Below are 23,901 nucleotides of genomic sequence, written 5' to 3' on the forward strand. Positions count from 1 at the left end.
GAAAATGAGAAAGTCTTGTGGCGTTTTTGGGACTGCATTACAATTACCACTACAGTGTGGCTAAAAGTATCATTGTTTTGGGCATTAAATGCAACAAGCAGGATAAATTCACATACAGAATGTGTGTTTTCAAACTTTTGATTTTTGACCCTTTTTGAGCGACAGCCGCGCGGCTTAAGAAAAATGGCAAAATACGGCCATATTTTTTTCTCGAGGAAACAACCAAACAACAATTTTCCTGCATTTCAAATGCATCCTAAAGCACAGCAAATGCATCAGAAACGGTCTAGTTCTTATTGAAACCCTAACCCTAACCCTAGGTCGGGCACTTAAGGAACTCAAATACTGTATCAAAAACATGTCGACAAATACAGCGTTCGAAAAGTCTCCCAAATCACTCCGAACTAGTCAGAAACATTTAAAATAATGTTTCTAAGCAATTCAATGTATCTGCAGTGAATCTGTTGTTTAAATTTCCAATATTTTTCTTTTTCTCACTTTCTCCTGAAATGGCGCAGAAAATGAGCAAGTCTTGTGGCGTTTGTGGGACTGCATTACAATTACCACTATAGTGTGGCTAAAAGTATCATTGTTTTGGGCATTAAATGCAACAAGCAGGATAAATTCACATACAGAATGTGTGTTTTCAAACTTTTGATTTTTGACCCTTTTTGAGCGACAGCCGCGCGGCTTAAGAAAAATGGCAAAATACGGCCATATTTTTTTCTCGAGGAAACAACCAAACAACAATTTTCCTGCATTTCAAATGCATCCTAAAGCACAGCAAATGCATCAGAAACGGTCTAGATCTTTTTGAAACCCTAACCCTAACCCTAGGTCGGGCACTTTGGGAACTCAAATACTGTATCAAAAACATGTCTACAAATACAGCGTTCGAAAAGTCTCCCAAATCACTCCGAACTAGTCAGAAACATTTAAAATAATGTTTCTAAGCAATTCAATGTATCTGCAGTAAATCTGTTGTTTAAATTTCCAATAGTTTTCTTTTTCTCACTTTCTCCTGAAATGGCGCAGAAAATGAGCAAGTCTTGAGGCGTTTTTTGGACTGCATTACAATTACCACTACAGTGTGGGTAAAAGTATCATTGTTTTGGGCATTAAATGCAACAAGCAGGATAAATTCACATACAGAATGTCTGTTTTCAAAATTTGATTTTTGACCCTTTTTCAGCGACAGCCGCGCGGCTTAAGAAAAATGGCAAAATACGGCCATATTTTTTTCTCGAGGAAACAACCAAACAACAATTTTCCTGCATTTCAAATGCATCCTAAAGCACAGCAAATGCATCAGAAACGGTCTAGTTCTTATTGAAATCCTAACCCTAACCCTAGGTCGGGCACTTTGGGAACTCAAATACTGTATCAAAAACATGTCTACAAATACAGCGTTCGAAAAGTCACCCAAATCACTCCCAACTAGTCAGAAACATTTAAATTAATGTTTCTAAGCAATTCAATGTATCTGCAGTGAATCTGTTGTTTAAATTTCCAATATTTTTCTTTTTCTCACTTTCTCCTGAAATGGCGCAGAAAATGAGCAAGTCTTGTGGCGTTTGTGGGACTGCATTACAATTACCACTACAGTGTGGCTAAAAGTATCATTGTTTTGGGCATTAAATGCAACAAGCAGGATAAATTCACATACAGAATGTGTGTTTTCAAAATTTGATTTTTGACCCTTTTTGAGCGACAGCCGCACGGCTTAAGAAAAATGGTAAAATACGGCCATATTTTTTTCTCGAGGAAACAACCAAACAACAATTTTCCTGCATTTCAAATGCATCCTAAAGCTCAGCAAATGCATCAGAAACGGTCTAGTTCTTAATGAAACCCTAACCCTAACCCTAGGTCGGGCACTTTGGGAACTCAAATACTGTATCAAAAACATGTCTACAAATACAGCGTTCGAAAAGTCACCCAAATCGCTCCCAACTAGTCAGAAACATTTAAAATAATGTTTCTAAGCAATTCAATGTATCTACAGTGAATCTGTTGTTTAAATTTCCAATATTTTTCTTTTTCTCACTTTCTCCTGAAATGGCGCAGAAAATGAGAAAGTCTTGTGGCGTTTTTGGGACTGCATTACAATTACCACTACAGTGTGGCTAAAAGTATCATTGTTTTGGGCATTAAATGCAACAAGCAGGATAAATTCACATACAGAATGTGTGTTTTCAAACTTTTGATTTTTGACCCTTTTTGAGCGACAGCCGCGCGGCTTAAGAAAAATGGCAAAATACGGCCATATTTTTTTCTCGAGGAAACAACCAAACAACAATTTTCCTGCATTTCAAATGCATCCTAAAGCACAGCAAATGCATCAGAAACGGTCTAGTTCTTATTGAAACCCTAACCCTAACCCTAGGTCGGGCACTTAAGGAACTCAAATACTGTATCAAAAACATGTCGACAAATACAGCGTTCGAAAAGTCTCCCAAATCACTCCGAACTAGTCAGAAACATTTAAAATAATGTTTCTAAGCAATTCAATGTATCTGCAGTGAATCTGTTGTTTAAATTTCCAATATTTTTCTTTTTCTCACTTTCTCCTGAAATGGCGCAGAAAATGAGCAAGTCTTGTGGCGTTTGTGGGACTGCATTACAATTACCACTATAGTGTGGCTAAAAGTATCATTGTTTTGGGCATTAAATGCAACAAGCAGGATAAATTCACATACAGAATGTGTGTTTTCAAACTTTTGATTTTTGACCCTTTTTGAGCGACAGCCGCGCGGCTTAAGAAAAATGGCAAAATACGGCCATATTTTTTTCTCGAGGAAACAACCAAACAACAATTTTCCTGCATTTCAAATGCATCCTAAAGCACAGCAAATGCATCAGAAATGGTCTAGATCTTTTTGAAACCCTAACCCTAACCCTAGGTCGGGCACTTTGGGAACTCAAATACTGTATCAAAAACATGTCTACAAATACAGCGTTCGAAAAGTCTCCCAAATCACTCCGAACTAGTCAGAAACATTTAAAATAATGTTTCTAAGCAATTCAATGTATCTGCAGTAAATCTGTTGTTTAAATTTCCAATAGTTTTCTTTTTCTCACTTTCTCCTGAAATGGCGCAGAAAATGAGCAAGTCTTGAGGCGTTTTTTGGACTGCATTACAATTACCACTACAGTGTGGCTAAAAGTATCATTGTTTTGGGCATTAAATGCAACAAGCAGGATAAATTCACATACAGAATGTCTGTTTTCAAAATTTGATTTTTGACCCTTTTTCAGCGACAGCCGCGCGGCTTAAGAAAAATGGCAAAATACGGCCATATTTTTTTCTCGAGGAAACAACCAAACAACAATTTTCCTGCATTTCAAATGCATCCTAAAGCACAGCAAATGCATCAGAAACGGTCTAGTTCTTATTGAAACCCTAACCCTAACCCTAGGTCGGGCACTTTGGGAACTCAAATACTGTATCAAAAACATGTCTACAAATACAGCGTTCGAAAAGTCACCCAAATCGCTCCCAACTAGTCAGAAACATTTAAAATAATGTTTCTAAGCAATTCAATGTATCTGCAGTGAATCTGTTGTTTAAATTTCCAATATTTTCTTTTTCTCACTTTCTCCTGAAATGGCGCAGAAAATGAGCAAGTCTTGTGGCGTTTGTGGGACTGCATTACAATTACCACTACAGTGTGGCTAAAAGTATCATTGTTTTGGGCATTAAATGCAACAAGCAGGATAAATTCACATACAGAATGTCTGTTTTCAAAATTTGATTTTTGACCCTTTTTCAGCGACAGCCGCGCGGCTTAAGAAAAATGGCAAAATACGGCCATATTTTTTTCTCGAGGAAACAACCAAACAACAATTTTCCTTCATTTCAAATGCATCCTAAAGCTCAGCTAATGCATCAGAAACGGTCTAGTTCTTAATGAAACCCTAACCCTAACCCTAGGTCGGGCACTTTGGGAACTCAAATACTGTATCAAAAACATGTCTACAAATACAGCGTTCGAAAAGTTTCCCAAATCACTCCGAACTAGTCAGAAACATTTAAAATAATGTTTCTAAGCAATTCAATGTATCTGCAGTAAATCTGTTGTTTAAATTTCCAATAGTTTTCTTTTTCTCACTTTCTCCTGAAATGGCGCAGAAAATGAGCAAGTCTTGTGGCATTTGTGGGACTGCATTACAATTACCACTACAGTGTGGCTAAAAGTATCATTGTATTGGGCATTAAATGCAACAAGCAGGATAAATTCACATACAGAATGTCTGTTTTCAAAATTTGATTTTTGACCCTTTTTCAGCGACAGCCTCGCGGCTTAAGAAAAATGGCAAAATACGGCCATATTTTTTTCTCGAGGAAACAACCAAACAACAATTTTCCTGCATTTCAAATGCATCCTAAAGCACAGCAAATGCATCAGAAACGGTCTAGTTCTTATTGAAATCCTAACCCTAACCATAGGTCGGGCACTTTGGGAACTCAAATACTGTATCAAAAACATGTCTACAAATACAGCGTTCGAAAAGTCACCCAAATCGCTCCCAACTAGTCAGAAACATTTAAATTAATGTTTCTAAGCAATTCAATGTATCTGCAGTGAATCTGTTGTTTAAATTTCCAATATTTTTCTTTTTCTCACTTTCTCCTGAAATGGCGCAGAAAATGAACAAGTCTTGTGGCGTTTTTGGGACTGCATTACAATTACCACTACAGTGTGGCTAAAAGTATCATTGTTTTGGGCATTAAATGCAACAAGCAGGATAAATTCACATACAGAATGTCTGTTTTCAAAATTTGATTTTTGACCCTTTTTCAGCGACAGCCGCGCGGCTTAAGAAAAATGGCAAAATACGGCCATATTTTTTTCTCGAGGAAACAACCAAACAACAATTTTCCTGCATTTCAAATGCATCCTAAAGCACAGCAAATGCATCAGAAACGGTCTAGTTCTTATTGAAACCCTAACCCTAACCCTAGGTCGGGCACTTTGGGAACTCAAATACTGTATCAAAAACATGTCTACAAATACAGCATTCGAAAAGTCACCCAAATCGCTCCCAACTAGTCAGAAACATTTAAAATAATGTTTCTAAGCAATTCAATGTATCTGCAGTGAATCTGTTGTTTAAATTTCCAATATTTTTCTTTTTCTCACTTTCTCCTGAAATGGCGCAGAAAATGAACAAGTCTTGTGGCGTTTGTGGGACTGCATTACAATTACCACTACAGTGCGGCTAAAAGTATAATTGTTTTGGGCATTAAATGCAACAAGCAGGATAAATTCACATACAGAATGTGTGTTTTCAAACTTTTGATTTTTGACCCTTTTTGAGCGACAGCCGCGCGGCTTAAGAAAAATGGCAAAATACGGCCATATTTTTTTCTCGAGGAAACAACCAAACAACAATTTTCCTGCATTTCAAATGCATCCTAAAGCACAGCAAATGCATCAGAAACGGTCTAGTTCTTATTGAAACCCTAACCCTAACCCTAGGTCTGGCACTTTGGGAACTCAAATACTGTATCAAAAACATGTCTACAAATACAGCGTTCGAAAAGTCACCCAAATCGCTCCCAACTAGTCAGAAACATTTAAAATAATGTTTCTAAGCAATTCAATGTATCTGCAGTGAATCTGTTGTTTAAATTTCCAATATTTTTCTTTTTCTCACTTTCTCCTGAAATGGCGCAGAAAATGAGCAAGTCTTGTGGCGTTTGTGGGACTGCATTACAATTACCACTACAGTGTGGCTAAAAGTATCATTGTTTTGGGCATTAAATGCAACAAGCAGGATAAATTCACATACAGAATGTCTGTTTTCAAAATTTGATTTTTGACCCTTTTTCAGCGACAGCCGCGCGGCTTAAGAAAAATGGCAAAATACGGCCATATTTTTTTCTCGAGGAAACAACCAAACAACAATTTTCCTGCATTTCAAATGCATCCTAAAGCATAGCAAATGCATCAGAAACGGTCTAGTTCTTATTGAAACCCTAACCCTAACCCTAGGTCGGGCACTTTGGGAACTCAAATACTGTATCAAAAACATGTCTACAAATACAGCGTTCGAAAAGTCACCCAAATCGCTCCCAACTAGTCAGAAACATTTAAAATAATGTTTCTAAGCAATTCAATGTATCTGCAGTGAATCTGTTGTTTAAATTTCCAATATTTTCTTTTTCTCACTTTCTCCTGAAATGGCGCAGAAAATGAGCAAGTCTTGTGGCGTTTGTGGGACTGCATTACAATTACCACTACAGTGTGGCTAAAAGTATCATTGTTTTGGGCATTAAATGCAACAAGCAGGATAAATTCACATACAGAATGTCTGTTTTCAAAATTTGATTTTTGACCCTTTTTCAGCGACAGCCGCGCGGCTTAAGAAAAATGGCAAAATACGGCCATATTTTTTTCTCGAGGAAACAACCAAACAACAATTTTCCTTCATTTCAAATGCATCCTAAAGCTCAGCTAATGCATCAGAAACGGTCTAGTTCTTAATGAAACCCTAACCCTAACCCTAGGTCGGGCACTTTGGGAACTCAAATACTGTATCAAAAACATGTCTACAAATACAGCGTTCGAAAAGTTTCCCAAATCACTCCGAACTAGTCAGAAACATTTAAAATAATGTTTCTAAGCAATTCAATGTATCTGCAGTAAATCTGTTGTTTAAATTTCCAATAGTTTTCTTTTTCTCACTTTCTCCTGAAATGGCGCAGAAAATGAGCAAGTCTTGTGGCGTTTGTGGGACTGCATTACAATTACCACTACAGTGTGGCTAAAAGTATCATTGTATTGGGCATTAAATGCAACAAGCAGGATAAATTCACATACAGAATGTCTGTTTTCAAAATTTGATTTTTGACCCTTTTTCAGCGACAGCCTCGCGGCTTAAGAAAAATGGCAAAATACGGCCATATTTTTTTCTCGAGGAAACAACCAAACAACAATTTTCCTGTATTTCAAATGCATCCTAAAGCACAGCAAATGCATCAGAAACGGTCTAGTTCTTATTGAAATCCTAACCCTAACCATAGGTCGGGCACTTTGGGAACTCAAATACTGTATCAAAAACATGTCTACAAATACAGCGTTCGAAAAGTCACCCAAATCGCTCCCAACTAGTCAGAAACATTTAAATTAATGTTTCTAAGCAATTCAATGTATCTGCAGTGAATCTGTTGTTTAAATTTCCAATATTTTTCTTTTTCTCACTTTCTCCTGAAATGGCGCAGAAAATGAACAAGTCTTGTGGCGTTTTTGGGACTGCATTACAATTACCACTACAGTGTGGCTAAAAGTATCATTGTTTTGGGCATTAAATGCAACAAGCAGGATAAATTCACATACAGAATGTGTGTTTTCAAACTGTTGATTTTTGACCCTTCTTGAGCGACAGCCGCACGGCTTAAGAAAAATGGCAAAATACGGCCATATTTTTTTCTCGAGGAAACAACCAAACAACAATTTTCCTGCATTTCAAATGCATCCTAAAGCACAGCAAATGCATCAGAAACGGTCTAGTTCTTATTGAAATCCTAACCCTAACCCTAGGTCGGGAACTTTGGGAACTCAAATACTGTATCAAAAACATGTCTACAAATACAGCGTTCGAAAAGTCACCCAAATCGCTCCCAACTAGTCAGAAACATTTAAATTAATGTTTCTAAGCAATTCAATGTATCTGCAGTGAATCTGTTGTTTAAATTTCCAATATTTTTCTTTTTCTCACTTTCTCCTGAAATGGCGCAGAAAATGAGCAAGTCTTGTGGCGTTTGTGGGACTGCATTACAATTACCACTACACTGTGGCTAAAAGTATCATTGTTTTGTGCATTAAATGCAACAAGCAGGATAAATTCACATACAGAATGTGTGTTTTCAAAATTTGATTTTTGACCCTTTTTGAGCGACAGCCGCACGGCTTAAGAAAAATGGCAAAATACGGCCATATTTTTTTCTCGAGGAAACAACCAAACAACAATTTTCCTGCATTTCAAATGCATCCTAAAGCTCAGCAAATGCATCAGAAACGGTCTAGTTCTTAATGAAACCCTAACCCTAACCCTAGGTCGGGCACTTTGGGAACTCAAATACTGTATCAAAAACATGTCTACAAATACAGCGTTCGAAAAGTCACCCAAATCGCTCCCAACTAGTCAGAAACATTTAAAATAATGTTTCTAAGCAATTCAATGTATCTACAGTGAATCTGTTGTTTAAATTTCCAATATTTTTCTTTTTCTCACTTTCTCCTGAAATGGCGCAGAAAATGAGAAAGTCTTGTGGCGTTTTTGGGACTGCATTACAATTACCACTACAGTGTGGCTAAAAGTATCATTGTTTTGGGCATTAAATGCAACAAGCAGGATAAATTCACATACAGAATGTGTGTTTTCAAACTTTTGATTTTTGACCCTTTTTGAGCGACAGCCGCGCGGCTTAAGAAAAATGGCAAAATACGGCCATATTTTTTTCTCGAGGAAACAACCAAACAACAATTTTCCTGCATTTCAAATGCATCCTAAAGCACAGCAAATGCATCAGAAACGGTCTAGTTCTTATTGAAACCCTAACCCTAACCCTAGGTCGGGCACTTTGGGAACTCAAATACTGTATCAAAAACATGTCGACAAATACAGCGTTCGAAAAGTCTCCCAAATCACTCCGAACTCGTCAGAAACATTTAAAATAATGTTTCTAAGCAATTCAATGTATCTGCAGTAAATCTGTTGTTTAAATTTCCAATAGTTTTCTTTTTCTCACTTTCTCCTGAAATGGCGCAGAAAATGAACAAGTCTTGTGGCGTTTTTGGGACTGCATTACAATTACCACTACAGTGTGGCTAAAAGTATCATTGTTTTGGGCATTAAATGCAACAAGCAGGATAAATTCACATACAGAATGTCTGTTTTCAAAATTTGATTTTTGACCCTTTTTCAGCGACAGCCGCGCGGCTTAAGAAAAATGGCAAAATACGGCCATATTTTTTTCTCGAGGAAACAACCAAACAACAATTTTCCTGCATTTCAAATGCATCCTAAAGCACAGCAAATGCATCAGAAACGGTCTAGTTCTTATTGAAACCCTAACCCTAACCCTAGGTCGGGCACTTTGGGAACTCAAATACTGTATCAAAAACATGTCTACAAATACAGCGTTCGAAAAGTCACCCAAATCGCTCCCAACTAGTCAGAAACATTTAAAATAATGTTTCTAAGCAATTCAATGTATCTGCAGTGAATCTGTTGTTTAAATTTCCAATATTTTTCTTTTTCTCACTTTCTCCTGAAATGGAGCAGAAAATGAGCAAGTCTTGTGGCGTTTGTGGGACTGCATTACAATTACCACTACAGTGCGGCTAAAAGTATAATTGTTTTGGGCATTAAATGCAACAAGCAGGATAAATTCACATACAGAATGTGTGTTTTCAAACTTTTGATTTTTGACCCTTTTTGAGCGACAGCCGCGCGGCTAAAGAAAAATGGCAAAATACGGCCATATTTTTTTCTCGAGGAAACAACCAAACAACAATTTTCCTGCATTTCAAATGCATCCTAAAGCACAGCAAATGCATCAGAAACGGTCTAGTTCTTATTGAAACCCTAACCCTAACCCTAGGTCGGGCACTTTGGGAACTCAAATACTGTATCAAAAACATGTCTACAAATACAGCGTTCGAAAAGTCACCCAAATCGCTCCCAACTAGTCAGAAACATTTAAATTAATGTTTCTAAGCAATTCAATGTATCTGCAGTGAATCTGTTGTTTAAATTTCCAATATTTTTCTTTTTCTCACTTTCTCCTGAAATGGCGCAGAAAATGAGCAAGTCTTGTGGCGTTTGTGGGACTGCATTACAATTACCACTACAGTGTGGCTAAAAGTATCATTGTTTTGGGCATTAAATGCAACAAGCAGGATAAATTCACATACAGAATGTCTGTTTTCAAAATTTGATTTTTGACCCTTTTTCAGCGACAGCCGCGCGGCTTAAGAAAAATGGCAAAATACGGCCATATTTTTTTCTCGAGGAAACAACCAAACAACAATTTTCCTGCATTTCAAATGCATCCTAAAGCACAGCAAATGCATCAGAAACGGTCTAGTTCTTTTTGAAACCCTAACCCTAACCCTAGGTCGGGCACTTTGGGAACTCAAATACTGTATCAAAAACATGTCGACAAATACAGCGTTCGAAAAGTCTCCCAAATCACTCCGAACTAGTCAGAAACATTTAAAATAATGTTTCTAAGCAATTCAATGTATCTGCAGTAAATCTGTTGTTTAAATTTCCAATAGTTTTCTTTTTCTCACTTTCTCCTGAAATGGCGCAGAAAATGAGCAAGTCTTGTGGCGTTTTTGGGACTGCATTACAATTACCACTACAGTGTGGCTAAAAGTATCATTGTTTTGTGCATTAAATGCAACAAGCAGGATAAATTCACATACAGAATGTGTGTTTTCAAACTTTTGATTTTTGACCCTTTTTGAGCGACAGCCGCGCGGCTTAAGAAAAATGGCAAAATACGGCCATATTTTTTTCTCGAGGAAACAACCAAACAACAATTTTCCTGCATTTCAAATGCATCCTAAAGCACAGCAAATGCATCAGAAACGGTCTAGTTCTTTTTGAAACCTTAACCCTAACCCTAGGTCGGGCACTTTGGGAACTCAAATACTGTATCAAAAACATGTCTACAAATACAGCGTTCGAAAAGTCACCCAAATCGCTCCCAACTAGTCAGAAACATTTAAAATAATGTTTCTAAGCAATTCAATGTATCTGCAGTGAATCTGTTGTTTAAATTTCCAATATTTTTCTTTTTCTCACTTTCTCCTGAAATGGCGCAGAAAATGAGCAAGTCTTGTGGCGTTTGTGGGACTGCATTACAATTACCACTACAGTGTGGCTAAAAGTATCATTGTTTTGGGCATTAAATGCAACAAGCAGGATAAATTCACATACAGAATGTGTGTTTTCAAACTTTTGATTTTTGACCCTTTTTGAGCGACAGCCGCGCGGCTTAAGAAAAATGGCAAAATACGGCCATATTTTTTTCTCGAGGAAACAACCAAACAACAATTTTCCTGCATTTCAAATGCATCCTAAAGCACAGCAAATGCATCAGAAACAGTCTAGTTCTTATTGAAACCCTAACCCTAACCCTAGGTCGGGCACTTTGGGAACTCAAATACTGTATCAAAAACATGTCTACATATACAGCGTTCGAAAAGTCACCCAAATCGCTCCCAACTAGTCAGAAACATTTAAATTAATGTTTCTAAGCAATTCAATGTATCTGCAGTGAATCTGTTGTTTAAATTTCCAATATTTTTCTTTTTCTCACTTTCTCCTGAAATGGCGCAGAAAATGAGCAAGTCTTGTGGCGTTTGTGGGACTGCATTACAATTACCACTACAGTGTGGCTAAAAGTATCATTGTTTTGGGCATTAAATGCAACAAGCAGGATAAATTCACATACAGAATGTGTGTTTTCAAAATTTGATTTTTGACCCTTTTTGAGCGACAGCCGCACGGCTTAAGAAAAATGGCAAAATACGGCCATATTTTTTTCTCGAGGAAACAACCAAACAACAATTTTCCTGCATTTCAAATGCATCCTAAAGCTCAGCAAATGCATCAGAAACGGTCTAGTTCTTAATGAAACCCTAACCCTAACCCTAGGTCGGGCACTTTGGGAACTCAAATACTGTATCAAAAACATGTCTACAAATACAGCGTTCGAAAAGTCTCCCACATCACTCCGAACTAGTCAGAAACATTTAAAATAATGTTTCTAAGCAATTCAATGTATCTGCAGTAAATCTGTTGTTTAAATTTCCAATATTTTTCTTTTTCTCACTTTCTCCTGAAATGGCGCAGAAAATGAGCAAGTCTTGTGGCGTTTGTGGGACTGCATTACAATTACCACTATAGTGTGGCTAAAAGTATCATTGTTTTGGGCATTAAATGCAACAAGCAGGATAAATTCACATACAGAATGTGTGTTTTCAAACTTTTGATTTTTGACCCTTTTTGAGCGACAGCCGCGCGGCTTAAGAAAAATGGCAAAATACGGCCATATTTTTTTCTCGAGGAAACAACCAAACAACAATTTTCCTGCATTTCAAATGCATCCTAAAGCACAGCAAATGCATCAGAAACGGTCTAGATCTTTTTGAAACCCTAACCCTAACCCTAGGTCGGGCACTTTGGGAACTCAAATACTGTATCAAAAACATGTCTACAAATACAGCGTTCGAAAAGTCTCCCAAATAACTCCGAACTAGTCAGAAACATTTAAAATAATGTTTCTAAGCAATTCAATGTATCTGCAGTAAATCTGTTGTTTAAATTTCCAATAGTTTTCTTTTTCTCACTTTCTCCTGAAATGGCGCAGAAAATGAGCAAGTCTTGAGGCGTTTTTTGGACTGCATTACAATTACCACTACAGTGTGGGTAAAAGTATCATTGTTTTGGGCATTAAATGCAACAAGCAGGATAAATTCACATACAGAATGTCTGTTTTCAAAATTTGATTTTTGACCCTTTTTCAGCGACAGCCGCGCGGCTTAAGAAAAATGGCAAAATACGGCCATATTTTTTTCTCGAGGAAACAACCAAACAACAATTTTCCTGCATTTCAAATGCATCCTAAAGCTCAGCAAATGCATCAGAAACGGTCTAGTTCTTAATGAAACCCTAACCCTAACCCTAGGTCGGGCACTTTGGGAACTCAAATACTGTATCAAAAACATGTCTACAAATACAGCGTTCGAAAAGTCTCCCAAATCACTCCGAACTAGTCAGAAACATTTAAAATAATGTTTCTAAGCAATTCAATGTATCTGCAGTAAATCTGTTGTTTAAATTTCCAATAGTTTTCTTTTTCTCACTTTCTCCTGAAATGGCGCAGAAAATGAGCAAGTCTTGTGGCGTTTGTGGGACTGCATTACAATTACCACTACAGTGTGGCTAAAAGTATCATTGTATTGGGCATTAAATGCAACAAGCAGGATAAATTCACATACAGAATGTCTGTTTTCAAAATTTGATTTTTGACCCTTTTTCAGCGACAGCCTCGCGGCTTAAGAAAAATGGCAAAATACGGCCATATTTTTTTCTCGAGGAAACAACCAAACAACAATTTTCCTGCATTTCAAATGCATCCTAAAGCACAGCAAATGCATCAGAAACGGTCTAGTTCTTATTGAAATCCTAACCCTAACCCTAGGTCGGGCACTTTGGGAACTCAAATACTGTATCAAAAACATGTCTACAAATACAGCGTTCGAAAAGTCACCCAAATCACTCCCAACTAGTCAGAAACATTTAAATTAATGTTTCTAAGCAATTCAATGTATCTGCAGTGAATCTGTTGTTTAAATTTCCAATATTTTTCTTTTTCTCACTTTCTCCTGAAATGGCGCAGAAAATGAGCAAGTCTTGTGGCGTTTGTGGGACTGCATTACAATTACCACTACAGTGTGGCTAAAAGTATCATTGTTTTGGGCATTAAATGCAACAAGCAGGATAAATTCACATACAGAATGTGTGTTTTCAAAATTTGATTTTTGACCCTTTTTGAGCGACAGCCGCACGGCTTAAGAAAAATGGCAAAATATGGCCATATTTTTTTCTCGAGGAAACAACCAAACAACAATTTTCCTGCATTTCAAATGCATCCTAAAGCTCAGCAAATGCATCAGAAACGGTCTAGTTCTTATTGAAACCCTAACCCTAACCCTAGGTCGGGCACTTTGGGAACTCAAATACTGTATCAAAAACATGTCTACAAATACAGCGTTCGAAAAGTCACCCAAATCGCTCCCAACTAGTCAGAAACATTTAAAATAATGTTTCTAAGCAATTCAATGTATCTACAGTGAATCTGTTGTTTAAATTTCCAATATTTTTCTTTTTCTCACTTTCTCCTGAAATGGCGCAGAAAATGAGAAAGTCTTGTGGCGTTTTTGGGACTGCATTACAATTACCACTACAGTGTGGCTAAAAGTATCATTGTTTTGGGCATTAAATGCAACAAGCAGGATAAATTCACATACAGAATGTGTGTTTTCAAACTTTTGATTTTTGACCCTTTTTGAGCGACAGCCGCGCGGCTTAAGAAAAATGGCAAAATACGGCCATATTTTTTTCTCGAGGAAACAACCAAACAACAATTTTCCTGCATTTCAAATGCATCCTAAAGCACAGCAAATGCATCAGAAACGGTCTAGTTCTTATTGAAACCCTAACCCTAACCCTAGGTCGGGCACTTTGGGAACTCAAATACTGTATCAAAAACATGTCGACAAATACAGCGTTCGAAAAGTCTCCCAAATCACTCCGAACTAGTCAGAAACATTTAAAATAATGTTTCTAAGCAATTCAATGTATCTGCAGTAAATCTGTTGTTTAAATTTCCAATAGTTTTCTTTTTCTCACTTTCTCCTGAAATGGCGCAGAAAATGAACAAGTCTTGTGGCGTTTTTGGGACTGCATTACAATTACCACTACAGTGTGGGTAAAAGTATCATTGTTTTGGGCATTAAATGCAACAAGCAGGATAAATTCACATACAGAATGTCTGTTTTCAAAATTTGATTTTTGACCCTTTTTCAGCGACAGCCGCGCGGCTTAAGAAAAATGGCAAAATACGGCCATATTTTTTTCTCGAGGAAACAACCAAACAACAATTTTCCTGCATTTCAAATGCATACTAAAGCTCAGCAAATGCATCAGAAACGGTCTAGTTCTTAATGAAACCCTAACCCTAACCCTAGGTCGGGCACTTTGGGAACTCAAATACTGTATCAAAAACATGTCTACAAATACAGCGTTCGAAAAGTCTCCCAAATCACTCCGAACTAGTCAGAAACATTTAAAATAATGTTTCTAAGCAATTCAATGTATCTGCAGTAAATCTGTTGTTTAAATTTCCAATAGTTTTCTTTTTCTCACTTTCTCCTGAAATGGCGCAGAAAATGAGCAAGTCTTGTGGCGTTTGTGGGACTGCATTACAATTACCACTACAGTGTGGCTAAAAGTATCATTGTATTGGGCATTAAATGCAACAAGCAGGATAAATTCACATACAGAATGTCTGTTTTCAAAATTTGATTTTTGACCCTTTTTCAGCGACAGCCTCGCGGCTTAAGAAAAATGGCAAAATACGGCCATATTTTTTTCTCGAGGAAACAACCAAACAACAATTTTCCTGCATTTCAAATGCATCCTAAAGCACAGCAAATGCATCAGAAACGGTCTAGTTCTTATTGAAATCCTAACCCTAACCCTAGGTCGGGCACTTTGGGAACTCAAATACTGTATCAAAAACATGTCTACAAATACAGCGTTCGAAAAGTCACCCAAATCACTCCCAACTAGTCAGAAACATTTAAATTAATGTTTCTAAGCAATTCAATGTATCTGCAGTGAATCTGTTGTTTAAATTTCCAATATTTTTCTTTTTCTCACTTTCTCCTGAAATGGCGCAGAAAATGAGCAAGTCTTGTGGCGTTTGTGGGACTGCATTACAATTACCACTACAGTGTGGCTAAAAGTATCATTGTTTTGGGCATTAAATGCAACAAGCAGGATAAATTCACATACAGAATGTGTGTTTTCAAAATTTGATTTTTGACCCTTTTTGAGCGACAGCTGCACGGCTTAAGAAAAATGGCAAAATATGGCCATATTTTTTTCTCGAGGAAACAACCAAACAACAATTTTCCTGCATTTCAAATGCATCCTAAAGCTCAGCAAATGCATCAGAAACGGTCTAGTTCTTATTGAAACCCTAACCCTAACCCTAGGTCGGGCACTTTGGGAACTCAAATACTGTATCAAAAACATGTCTACAAATACAGCGTTCGAAAAGTCACTCAAATCGCTCCCAACTAGTCAGAAACATTTAAAATAATGTTTCTAAGCAATTCAATGTATCTACAGTGAATCTGTTGTTTAAATTTCCAATATTTTTCTTTTTCTCACTTTCTCCTGAAATGGCGCAGAAAATGAGAAAGTCTTGTGGCGTTTTTGGGACTGCATTACAATTACCACTACAGTGTGGCTAAAAGTATCATTGTTTTGGGCATTAAATGCAACAAGCAGGATAAATTCACATACAGAATGTGTGTTTTCAAACTTTTGATTTTTGACCCTTTTTGAGCGACAGCCGCGCGGCTTAAGAAAAATGGCAAAATACGGCCATATTTTTTTCTCGAGGAAACAACCAAACAACAATTTTCCTGCATTTCAAATGCATCCTAAAGCACAGCAAATGCATCAGAAACGGTCTAGTTCTTATTGAAACCCTAACCCTAACCCTAGGTCGGGCACTTTGGGAACTCAAATACTGTATCAAAAACATGTCTACAAATACAGCGTTCGAAAAGTCACCCAAATCACTCCCAACTAGTCAGAAACATTTAAATTAATGTTTCTAAGCAATTCAATGTATCTGCAGTGAATCTGTTGTTTAAATTTCCAATATTTTTCTTTTTCTCACTTTCTCCTGAAATGGCGCAGAAAATGAGCAAGTCTTGTGGCGTTTGTGGGACTGCATTACAATTACCACTACAGTGTGGCTAAAAGTATCATTGTTTTGGGCATTAAATGCAACAAGCAGGATAAATTCACATACAGAATGTGTGTTTTCAAAATTTGATTTTTGACCCTTTTTGAGCGACAGCTGCACGGCTTAAGAAAAATGGCAAAATATGGCCATATTTTTTTCTCGAGGAAACAACCAAACAACAATTTTCCTGCATTTCAAATGCATCCTAAAGCTCAGCAAATGCATCAGAAACGGTCTAGTTCTTATTGAAACCCTAACCCTAACCCTAGGTCGGGCACTTTGGGAACTCAAATACTGTATCAAAAACATGTCTACAAATACAGCGTTCGAAAAGTCACTCAAATCGCTCCCAACTAGTCAGAAACATTTAAAATAATGTTTCTAAGCAATTCAATGTATCTGCAGTGAATCTGTTGTTTAAATTTCCAATATTTTTCTTTTTCTCACTTTCTCCTGAAATGGCGCAGAAAATGAGCAAGTCTTGTGGCGTTTGTGGGACTGCATTACAATTACCACTACAGTGTGGCTAAAAGTATCATTGTTTTGGGCATTAAATGCAACAAGCAGGATAAATTCACATACAGAATGTGTGTTTTCAAAATTTGATTTTTGACCCTTTTTGAGCGACAGCTGCACGGCTTAAGAAAAATGGCAAAATATGGCCATATTTTTTTCTCGAGGAAACAACCAAACAACAATTTTCCTGCATTTCAAATGCATCCTAAAGCTCAGCAAATGCATCAGAAACGGTCTAGTTCTTATTGAAACCCTAACCCTAACCCTAGGTCGGGCACTTTGGGAACTCAAATACTGTATCAAAAACATGTCTACAAATACAGCGTTCGAAAAGTCACTCAAATCGCTCCCAACTAGTCAGAAACATTTAAAATAATGTTTCTAAGCAATTCAATGTATCTACAGTGAATCTGTTGTTTAAATTTCCAATATTTTTCTTTTTCTCACTTTCTCCTGAAATGGCGCAGAAAATGAGAAAGTCTTGTGGCGTTTTTGGGACTGCATTACAATTACCACTACAGTGTGGCTAAAAGTATCATTGTTTTGGGCATTAAATGCAACAAGCAGGATAAATTCACATACAGAATGTGTGTTTTCAAACTTTTGATTTTTGACCCTTTTTGAGCGACAGCCGCGCGGCTTAAGAAAAATGGCAAAATACGGCCATATTTTTTTCTCGAGGAAACAACCAAACAACAATTTTCCTGCATTTCAAATGCATCCTAAAGCACAGCAAATGCATCAGAAACGGTCTAGTTCTTATTGAAACCCTAACCCTAACCCTAGGTCGGGCACTTTGGGAACTCAAATACTGTATCAAAAACATGTCGACAAATACAGCGTTCGAAAAGTCTCCCAAATCACTCCGAACTAGTCAGAAACATTTAAAATAATGTTTCTAAGCAATTCAATGTATCTGCAGTAAATCTGTTGTTTAAATTTCCAATAGTTTTCTTTTTCTCACTTTCTCCTGAAATGGCGCAGAAAATGAACAAGTCTTGTGGCGTTTTTGGGACTGCATTACAATTACCACTACAGTGTGGCTAAAAGTATCATTGTTTTGGGCATTAAATGCAACAAGCAGGATAAATTCACATACAGAATGTGTGTTTTCAAACTTTTGATTTTTGACCCTTTTTGAGCGACAGCCGCGCGGCTTAAGAAAAATGGCAAAATACGGCCATATTTTTTTCTCGAGGAAACAACCAAACAACAATTTTCCTGCATTTCAAATGCATCCTAAAGCACAGCAAATGCATCAGAAACGGTCTAGTTCTTATTGAAACCCTAACCCTAACCCTAGGTCGGGCACTTTGGGAACTCAAATACTGTATCAAAAACATGTCGACAAATACAGCGTTCGAAAAGTCTCCCAAATCACTCCGAACTAGTCAGAAACATTTAAAATAATGTTTCTAAGCAATTCAATGTATCTGCAGTAAATCTGTTGTTTAAATTTCCAATAGTTTTCTTTTTCTCACTTTCTCCTGAAATGGCGCAGAAAATGAACATGTCTTGTGGCGTTTTTGGGACTGCATTACAATTACCACTACAGTGTGGCTAAAAGTATCATTGTTTTGGGCATTAAATGCAACAAGCAGGATAAATTCACATACAGAATGTCTGTTTTCAAAATTTGATTTTTGACCCTTTTTCAGCGACAGCCGCGCGGCTTAAGAAAAATGGCAAAATACGGCCATATTTTTTTCTCGAGGAAACAACCAAACAACAATTTTCCTGCATTTCAAATGCATCCTAAAGCACAGCAAATGCATCAGAAACGGTCTAGTTCTTATTGAAACCCTAACCCTAACCCTAGGTCGGGCACTTTGGGAACTCAAATACTGTATCAAAAACATGTCTACAAATACAGCATTCGAAAAGTCACCCAAATCGCTCCCAACTAGTCAGAAACATTTAAAATAATGTTTCTAAGCAATTCAATGTATCTGCAGTGAATCTGTTGTTTAAATTTCCAATATTTTTCTTTTTCTCACTTTCTCCTGAAATGGCGCAGAAAATGAACAAGTCTTGTGGCGTTTGTGGGACTGCATTACAATTACCACTACAGTGCGGCTAAAAGTATAATTGTTTTGGGCATTAAATGCAACAAGCAGGATAAATTCACATACAGAATGTGTGTTTTCAAACTTTTGATTTTTGACCCTTTTTGAGCGACAGCCGCGCGGCTAAAGAAAAATGGCAAAATACGGCCATATTTTTTTCTCGAGGAAACAACCAAACAACAATTTTCCTGCATTTCAAATGCATCCTAAAGCACAGCAAATGCATCAGAAACGGTCTAGTTCTTATTGAAACCCTAACCCTAACCCTAGGTCGGGCACTTTGGGAACTCAAATACTGTATCAAAAACATGTCTACAAATACAGCGTTCGAAAAGTCACCCAAATCGCTCCCAACTAGTCAGAAACATTTAAATTAATGTTTCTAAGCAATTCAATGTATCTGCAGTGAATCTGTTGTTTAAATTTCCAATATTTTTCTTTTTCTCACTTTCTCCTGAAATGGCGCAGAAAATGAGCAAGTCTTGTGGCATTTGTGGGACTGCATTACAATTACCACTACAGTGTGGCTAAAAGTATCATTGTTTTGGGCATTAAATGCAACAAGCAGGATAAATTCACATACAGAATGTGTGTTTTCAAACTTTTGATTTTTGACCCTTTTTGAGCGACAGCCGCGCGGCTTAAGAAAAATGGCAAAATACGGCCATATTTTTTTCTCGAGGAAACAACCAAACAACAATTTTCCTGCATTTCAAATGCATCCTAAAGCACAGCAAATGCATCAGAAACGGTCTAGTTCTTATTGAAACCCTAACCCTAACCCTAGGTCTGGCACTTTGGGAACTCAAATACTGTATCAAAAACATGTCTACAAATACAGCGTTCGAAAAGTCACCCAAATCGCTCCCAACTAGTCAGAAACATTTAAATTAATGTTTCTAAGCAATTCAATGTATCTGCAGTGAATCTGTTGTTTAAATTTCCAATATTTTTCTTTTTCTCACTTTCTCCTGAAAAGGCGCAGAAAATGAGCAAGTCTTGAGGCGTTTTTGGGACTGCATTACAATTACCACTACAGTGTGGCTAAAAGTATCATTGTTTTGGGCATTAAATGCAACAAGCAGGATAAATTCACATACAGAATGTCTGTTTTCAAAATTTGATTTTTGACCATTTTTCAGCGACAGCCGCGCGGCTTAAGAAAAATGGCAAAATACGGCCATATTTTTTTCTCGAGGAAACAACCAAACAACAATTTTCCTGCATTTCAAATGCATCCTAAAGCACAGCAAATGCATCAGAAACGGTCTAGTTCTTATTGAAACCCTAACCCTAACCCTAGGTCGGGCACTTTGGGAACTCAAATACTGTATCAAAAACATGTCGACAAATACAGCGTTCGAAAAGTCTCCCAAATCACTCCGAACTAGTTAGAAACATTTAAAATAATGTTTCTAAGCAATTCAATGTATCTGCAGTAAATCTGTTGTTTAAATTTCCAATAGTTTTCTTTTTCTCACTTTCTCCTGAAATGGCGCAGAAAATGAGCAAGTCTTGTGGCGTTTTTGAGACTGCATTACAATTACCACTACAGTGTGGCTAAAAGTATCATTGTTTTGGGCATTAAATGCAACAAGCAGGATAAATTCACATACAGAATGTGTGTTTTCAAAATTTGATTTTTGACCCTTTTTGAGCGACAGCCGCACGGCTTAAGAAAAATGGCAAAATACGGCCATATTTTTTTCTCGAGGAAACAACCAAACAACAATTTTCCTGCATTTCAAATGCATCCTAAAGCACAGCAAATGCATCAGAAACGGTCTAGATCTTTTTGAAACCCTAACCCTAACCCTAGGTCGGGCACTTTGGGAACTCAAATACTGTATCAAAAACATGTCTACAAATACAGCGTTCGAAAAGTCTCCCAAATCACTCCGAACTAGTCAGAAACATTTAAAATAATGTTTCTAAGCAATTCAATGTATCTGCAGTAAATCTGTTGTTTAAATTTCCAATAGTTTTCTTTTTCTCACTTTCTCCTGAAATGGCGCAGAAAATGAGCAAGTCTTGAGGCGTTTTTTGGACTGCATTACAATTACCACTACAGTGTGGGTAAAAGTATCATTGTTTTGGGCATTAAATGCAACAAGCAGGATAAATTCACATACAGAATGTCTGTTTTCAAAATTTGATTTTTGACCCTTTTTCAGCGACAGCCGCGCGGCTTAAGAAAAATGGCAAAATACGGCCATATTTTTTTCTCGAGGAAACAACCAAACAACAATTTTCCTGCATTTCAAATGCATCCTAAAGCTCAGCAAATGCATCAGAAACGGTCTAGTTCTTAATGAAACCCTAACCCTAACCCTAGGTCGGGCACTTTGGGAACTCAAATACTGTATCAAAAACATGTCTACAAATACAGCGTTCGAAAAGTCTCCCAAATCACTCCGAACTAGTCAGAAACATTTAAAATAATGTTTCTAAGCAATTCAATGTATCTGCAGTGAATCTGTTGTTTAAATTTCCAATAGTTTTCTTTTTCTCACTTTCTCCTGAAATGGCGCAGAAAATGAGCAAGTCTTGTGGCGTTTGTGGGACTGCATTACAATTACCACTACAGTGTGGCTAAAAGTATCATTGTATTGGGCATTAAATGCAACAAGCAGGATAAATTCACATACAGAATGTCTGTTTTCAAAATTTGATTTTTGACCCTTTTTCAGCGACAGCCTCGCGGCTTAAGAAAAATGGCAAAATACGGCCATATTTTTTTCTCGAGGAAACAACCAAACAACAATTTTCCTGCATTTCAAATGCATCCTAAAGCACAGCAAATGCATCAGAAACGGTCTAGTTCTTATTGAAATCCTAACCCTAACCCTAGGTCGGGCACTTTGGGAACTCAAATACTGTATCAAAAACATGTCTACAAATACAGCGTTCGAAAAGTCACCCAAATCACTCCCAACTAGTCAGAAACATTTAAATTAATGTTTCTAAGCAATTCAATGTATCTGCAGTGAATCTGTTGTTTAAATTTCCAATATTTTTCTTTTTCTCACTTTCTCCTGAAATGGCGCAGAAAATGAGCAAGTCTTGTGGCGTTTGTGGGACTGCATTACAATTACCACTACAGTGTGGCTAAAAGTATCATTGTTTTGGGCATTAAATGCAACAAGCAGGATAAATTCACATACAGAATGTGTGTTTTCAAAATTTGATTTTTGACCCTTTTTGAGCGACAGCCGCACGGCTTAAGAAAAATGGCAAAATATGGCCATATTTTTTTCTCGAGGAAACAACCAAACAACAATTTTCCTGCATTTCAAATGCATCCTAAAGCTCAGCAAATGCATCAGAAACGGTCTAGTTCTTATTGAAACCCTAACCCTAACCCTAGGTCGGGCACTTTGGGAACTCAAATACTGTATCAAAAACATGTCGACAAATACAGCGTTCGAAAAGTCTCCCAAATCACTCCGAACTAGTCAGAAACATTTAAAATAATGTTTCTAAGCAATTCAATGTATCTGCAGTAAATCTGTTGTTTAAATTTCCAATAGTTTTCTTTTTCTCACTTTCTCCTGAAATGGCGCAGAAAATGAACAAGTCTTGTGGCGTTTTTGGGACTGCATTACAATTACCACTACAGTGTGGGTAAAAGTATCATTGTTTTGGGCATTAAATGCAACAAGCAGGATAAATTCACATACAGAATGTCTGTTTTCAAAATTTGATTTTTGACCCTTTTTCAGCGACAGCCGCGCGGCTTAAGAAAAATGGCAAAATACGGCCATATTTTTTTCTCGAGGAAACAACCAAACAACAATTTTCCTGCATTTCAAATGCATCCTAAAGCTCAGCAAATGCATCAGAAACGGTCTAGTTCTTAATGAAACCCTAACCCTAACCCTAGGTCGGGCACTTTGGGAACTCAAATACTGTATCAAAAACATGTCTACAAATACAGCGTTCGAAAAGTCTCCCAAATCACTCCGAACTAGTCAGAAACATTTAAAATAATGTTTCTAAGCAATTCAATGTATCTGCAGTAAATCTGTTGTTTAAATTTCCAATAGTTTTCTTTTTCTCACTTTCTCCTGAAATGGCGCAGAAAATGAGCAAGTCTTGTGGCGTTTGTGGGACTGCATTACAATTACCACTACAGTGTGGCTAAAAGTATCATTGTATTGGGCATTAAATGCAACAAGCAGGATAAATTCACATACAGAATGTCTGTTTTCAAAATTTGATTTTTGACCCTTTTTCAGCGACAGCCTCGCGGCTTAAGAAAAATGGCAAAATACGGCCATATTTTTTTCTCGAGGAAACAACCAAACAACAATTTTCCTGCATTTCAAATGCATCCTAAAGCACAGCAAATGCATCAGAAACGGTCTAGTTCTTATTGAAATCCTAACCCTAACCCTAGGTCGGGCACTTTGGGAACTCAAATACTGTATCAAAAACATGTCTACAAATACAGCGTTCGAAAAGTCACCCAAATCACTCCCAACTAGTCAGAAACATTTAAATTAATGTTTCTAAGCAATTCAATGTATCTGCAGTGAATCTGTTGTTTAAATTTCCAATATTTTTCTTTTTCTCACTTTCTCTTGAAATGGCGCAGAAAATGAGCAAGTCTTGTGGCGTTTGTGGGACTGCATTACAATTACCACTACAGTGTGGCTAAAAGTATCATTGTTTTGGGCATTAAATGCAACAAGCAGGATAAATTCACATACAGAATGTGTGTTTTCAAAATTTGATTTTTGACCC

The sequence above is a fragment of the Atractosteus spatula genome, chromosome 13, assembly GCF_055471065.1.
Source record: "Atractosteus spatula isolate fAtrSpa1 chromosome 13, fAtrSpa1.hap1, whole genome shotgun sequence".
In the NCBI taxonomy this organism is placed as follows: domain Eukaryota; kingdom Metazoa; phylum Chordata; class Actinopteri; order Semionotiformes; family Lepisosteidae; genus Atractosteus; species Atractosteus spatula.